This window comes from Rhinopithecus bieti, unplaced genomic scaffold (genome assembly GCF_001698545.2).
Source record: "Rhinopithecus bieti isolate Rb0 unplaced genomic scaffold, ASM169854v2 scaffold_23303, whole genome shotgun sequence".
Taxonomy (NCBI): Eukaryota; Metazoa; Chordata; class Mammalia; order Primates; family Cercopithecidae; genus Rhinopithecus; species Rhinopithecus bieti.
The window spans coordinates 1,377,800-1,383,673 of NW_016810922.1; the positions used below are offsets into that span (position 1 = coordinate 1,377,800).

The 5,874-nt window shown below is 36.3% G+C and overlaps 1 pseudogene across 1 annotated transcript; it reads left to right on the forward strand.

Moving 5' to 3' along the window:
• The first annotated feature begins 1,324 nt into the window (after positions 1 to 1,324).
• On the forward strand, positions 1,325 to 2,000 carry LOC108542954 (40S ribosomal protein S7 pseudogene; annotated as a pseudogene). The gene has a single exon (XR_001889413.1). The product of XR_001889413.1 is annotated as a 40S ribosomal protein S7 pseudogene (transcript).
• Positions 2,001 to 5,874: the final 3,874 nt, after the last annotated feature.

Sequence of the window (5,874 nt, forward strand, 5' to 3'; positions counted from 1 at the left end):
TCTTTGCTGGTTTTCTACCAGTTGTATGTACTAGGAGAGGTGTGAGGAGTGTTGAAGTCTCCAGCTAAAATCTCATATTGTCCTTTCAGTTCTGTTAGTTTCACTTCATGTAAAAACTCGTTAGAGGTTGTATTAGTTTTTTTTTTGCAGAGTAACAAATTATCACGACCTCAATGGCCTTAAATGACTTCCATTTATTACCTCACAGTTCTGTAAGTCAGATGTCCGGGTGGTTTTTATTGGGTCCCAGAGAGCAATGGCATGTAAAGTCCTTTTCATGCTTCAAATCTCTCTGACTAATCCCACCAGTCAGAGAAAACTTTCTGCTTTAAACTCAACACAATTGAAACGTTCCTTTTACCAAGGAACATAACATATTCATAGGAGTGGTATTTCATCCTCTTCACAGCTTCAGCCCATACTCAAAGGAAGGCAGATTATACAAAGGCAAAAGGTCAAGGATCGTTCTTCGAATTTCACTTATCAGAAGTGAATACACATTTGAAATGGATCCTTTTATCATTGTGTAATTTTCCTTTTTATTCCTGGTAATTTTCTTTTCTCTAAGGCCTATATTGTCTGGTATTAATATAGCTACTATAGCTTTTTTTGATTTCCTTTACTTTTAATCTGTTCTTATCATTATATTTGAAGTGAGTTTTTGGGTAACAACACCTGATTGGGTCATGCTTTTTATTCACCAATAATCTCTGTTGCAATGTATTTGTTTAGATTATTTACATATAATGCAATTACTGATGTTGCAATTACATACAATGCAATTATTTGTTTATTAGCAAACCATTGTATTATTTACTTTCTGTTGGTTCCTACTTTTTTTTCTTTTTTTCTTTTTTTTTTTTTTTGAGACGGTGTCTGGCTCTGTCGCCCAGGCTGGAGTGCAGTGGCCGGATATCAGCTCACTGCAAGCTCCGCCTCCCGGGTTTACGCCATTCCCCTGCCTCAGCCTTCTGGGTAGCTGGGACTACAGGCGCCCGCCACCTCTCCAGGTTAGCTTTTTGTATTTTTTAGTAGAGACGGGGTTTCACCATGTTAGCCAGGATGGTCTCGATCTCCTAACCTCGTGATCCGCCCGTCTCGGCCTCCCAAAGTGCTGGGATTACAGGCTTGAGCCACTGCGCCCGGCGGTTCCTACTTTTTTATGTTTCCCCTTTTCTGCCTTCTTTTGCCTTATTCCATTTTAATTTATCTATTGTAATTTTCACAATGTATCTTTTTACAATGTTTTGTAGTGGTTGCCCTAGGGATTATAAATACATACTAAACTATTAACGGTCTATTAAGAATTTGTATTTTAGCTCTTCCTAAGCTGGCGCTCGGTAAGTTCTCCCAGGAGAAGGCCATGTTCAGTTCGAAAGCCAAGATCGTGAAGCCCAATGGCGAGAAGCCGGACGAGTTCGAGTCTGGCATCTCCCAGGCTCTTCTGGAGCTGGAGATGAACTCAGAACTCAAGGCTCAGCTCAGGGAGCTGAATATTACGGCAGCTAAGGAAATTGAAGTTGGTGGTGGTCAGAAAGCTATCATTATCTTTGTTCCTGTTCCTCAACTGAAATCTTTCCAGAAAATCCAAGTCCGGCTAGTACGCGAATTGGAGAAAAAGTTCAGTGGGAAGCATGTTGTCTTTATCGCTCAGAGGAGAATTCTGCCTAAGCCAACTCGAAAAAGCCGTACAAAAAAATAAACAAAAGCGTCCTAGGAGCCGTACTCTGACAGCTGTGCACGATGTCATTCTTGAGGACTTGGTCTTCCCAAGCGAAATTGTGGGCAAGAGAATCTGCGTGAAACTAGATGGCAGCTGGCTCATAAAGGTCCATTTGGACAAAGCACAGCAGAACAATGTGGAACACAAGGTTGAAACTTCTTCTGGTGTCTATAAGAAGCTCACGGGCAAGGATGTTAATTTTGAATTCCCAGAGTTTCAATTGTAAACAAAAGTGACTAGATAAAATATATATTCACAGTTAAAAAAAAAAAAAAAAAAAGAATTTTATTTTACCACTTCAGTAGGAATATGGAAACATAACTATATAAATTCCTTTACATTCCCCCTTTACATCTACATATATTGAAAATCCTAACAATGTTATGTTCTTTGTTTTCAAGCATGGAATATACTTAATAGACCTCAAATGCAATAAAAATGTAACATAACTCAGATGTTGACCATTTTGTTGTTATTTGTTTATTCATGGTATTTTCTTCTGGTATAATTTCTGTTCTGTCTGAAGTACTTTTTTAAACAATTTTTTATTAAATAGCAGGCCTGCTGGCATTGAATTATTTTAGTTTTCCTTCATCTGAGAATATCTTTATTTCTCTTTCATTATGGAAGGATATTTTTGTTGGAGATAGAATTCTGGAATGACGGTTCTCTTTCCACACTGAAGAAAAATATGTTGTGACACCTGTCTGATCTCCATGGCTTATAATAAGAAATCCATAGTCATTCTCATATTTCTGCTCCTGTAGGTAATGTGTCTTTTTTAGTGAGTGACCATTTTCAAGAATTTTTCTTTGTATATAGTTTTCAGTATTGTCATTATGATGAATCTGAATATGAATTTCTTAGGATTGATTCTATTTGTAATTTACTTAACTTCCTAAATCTATGGTCTTATGTTTTCCACCAAATTTAGAACGTTTTTAGCTGTTACTTTTCACATTTTAAACCTCTAGATTCTGATCTCTCCTGGGACTTCAACAACATCATTGTTAAATATTTACTGTTGCTCCACATTTCCATGAAGCTCTGTTCATTTTTTAAAAACATTTTTTCTACCTTTTAAGATTAGACAATGTCTATTGATCTACCTTCAAGTTTTTTGGCTCTTTCCTCTGTCATTTCCATTCTGCTTTTTAATCTATCCAGTGAGCTTTTAATCTGGGTTACTGAATTTTTCAGCTCAGAAACTTCCATTTGATTCTTCTTTGTCTCTTTTATTTATTTGTGGATACTTCGTATCTTAGTATTTGTTTCAAGACTTTGTGATGGCTTTTTTGAACATTCTTGTAAAAGGTATTTTAAAGCCTTTCGCATCTGTGTTGGTGTCTTTGCTGTCTATTGATTGTATTTTACCATGTCATTTTAGATTATTTTTTCTTCATAATCCAAGTAATTTTGGATTATATACTGGGCATTTTGAATATTGTGGGACTGACTCTTGTTTAAATCTCACAGAGAAAGTTGATGTTTTTTGGTTCAGTAGGCAATTGACTGGTTTGGCTCAGACTACATGTATCAACCCATCTTTTGTAAGCTATTTCCAAAGCCAGTTTAATTTCCAAAGTTGTTGCAATGTTATTCAAATTTGTTTTATGTGTACATCATTCACTGTTCCATGTGGGACCTGAAAGGAAATTGATCCATTAACTCAGTTGGCAAACCTTTTGTATACTACTAATGATAGATCCAGGCATGCTCAGGTTGACAGTGACTCCAGGAGTTAATGAAACATTTCACTTTTTTTTTTTCCTTCCTTCTCTACTGTTTTCTTGGAACTTTCTGGTTTCCACAGGCTCTAGTTTTTGGTTCTTTGGCCAGAAATTGTCCACTTCTATTATTGTGCCAAGTCTGAGGCCATGTGGTAGGAGGACAGGGAGAAGAGGAAAAAAGCAATGGATTTGTCCTCACCCTTTTGAAGACACAGCTCTACCAAATGGAAAGGAAGGTTTCCCTCCCTGGAGTTCTATACCCTACTGATTCCTGTTGCTGGCCACTACTGCTACTGCTGCTGTGGTACCAATGAATTGCCTGGGGGATAAGTCATGAGCGAATACAGGAAAAATGAAAGAAAATAACCGCTTGGCTGATTTCCTCTACTTTCTCTGAGATCTGGCAGTTTCCTTCCCTGTTCCCTGAGCCAGGCTTCTCTTAAAGCTCACTCTTTACCACAATGTTCACTTTTGGGTTTTTGGCTGCCTTGAGTTCAGGTCAAGGATACTAAAGGGAAAAAATGTAAACTCACACAGGCTTAGTGATGATTAGAATTTTGGTATCTTTTCTTTATCCACATATTGCTATTTTCTTTTCAGACTCCTCATAGTCCAGTACATTCAATCTGCCTAGGTTTTATAGTTACGTAAAGTGAGAAAGACGGGATGGGATGGGATGTGTTTACTTTATTTTACCCAGAACCAGAGCCCCTAACTTAGAATTCTTAAACATAAGCAACAGAAGCTGACTCTGGTTGCTAAAGAAGAAAAGCTTTTGAAAGGTTATTGGGTAATTTCCAGAAGTTTTGAGAGTGTTAAGAACTAGCCAGAAAGCTATATTTTAGGGATAATTCTGTTAACCCTGTCACAGATCCTGCTGGATCAGGGAACACCTGCTACAAGAACAAAGCTGGCATTTACCAGAAACTCAGCTTTCTCACAACAGCCACACCATCAGCAGTGAGTCTATCTCCGAAGCCAGAACTCAAACAAACATTCATTTTAGCCTGAAATGCTTTCTTACTGAAGTCACTCACATCTAAATCAAAGTCTCTTATAGGTGGGTTTAATTTGTGCAATCCAAGTCATATACTTATATTTTTAACAGTGAAAGTGTGCCATAGAAGTGAGTTCTATGGGTTCTACTTCATGGAGGAAAATCCCCCAAGCATAGTCAGGGTATTCAAAAGGTATTGGGCAACCAAGAAACAAAAAACATAAAACAACATAAAAAACAAAAAAAAAATTTAAAAAATCTGTTGCATTTAGAGTATATTGTATAAGAAATGTCAGTCCTGATTTATTTACTAATAATATGTGATCTATCATGCTAGGAAAAGCATTCATTTGTTCGTATACATAGAAAGTTCAGTAAAATTAACCGGTATATTTATGTGTTTTTATTGTGGCATTGAACATTGGTAGATAAGGAAAATATTTTATAGATAATGTTCTCTCTAGTTGTGCTTAGAATTTATAATGTTATATACATTTCCTTTTTATGATTCTGTCCTATAAACAAAGAACTACCACCAAAAACAAAGCACAAACTGGCTTATTTATGTCTTAATGTGTAGAGTACAGAACACAGAGTACAGAAAAAGCCTCCTTTGTATTGTTTCTTGTCACTTACTAGCTGAGTAGGCTTGGATAAATTACTTAGCTTCTCTGCAACCAGGATTCTTATCTTTGAAATGAGGGTGATAATATCTGTTCCAATCCTATAGAATTACTGAGAGGATTAAATGAGGTAAATGTGAACACTGGTACATAGTAAACACTTGGTAACTTCAGCTATGCTTAGTATTATTAATTTTTTAATATGTCAATAAAATAAAGTCATTTATTTTTGCCCTCTAAGATAATCAAAAGTATCTTCAATATGGAGTAGAATGAAAATTAGTTGTTACAACTAGTGAATATTTTGTGATTTGTAATGCAATCTTTGCAAGAGATTCGTAAATTAAAGGACTTCTCAATACTAAATATTGTCCACCTTCTTGTATGTGATGGACTTAGAAGGTAATTAGAATCTGGGATATCTCTACTGGAAACCCACTTACGCTTCTTTTCAAACATAAGATACAATGCTCTTCAAAGTTAAGAAGGCTGGGCAAAGGTCAATGGAAACTCATGACTTTTATAACCTAGTCTGTTTAAGAACATGATGTGCAGGAGCCCAAACTTTTGAAAAAAAAATAAAAGATTGTGAATGTTTCTTGGCTTCTACGTATAACGTTGTAAAATAGACTCAATTGCAATGTCTTTCAGTACTCTCCTCCCATGTCTGGTTAAGGGATGTTCCATGCAGTTTTGGCAGATGATGTGTCCAAAAATTTTGAAATGTTTAACTGGCGCAGCTTTCTAAACTGGCTGCTACCCATGCAGTAGGATTTGTTTCCTTTTGGTATAAATCAAACA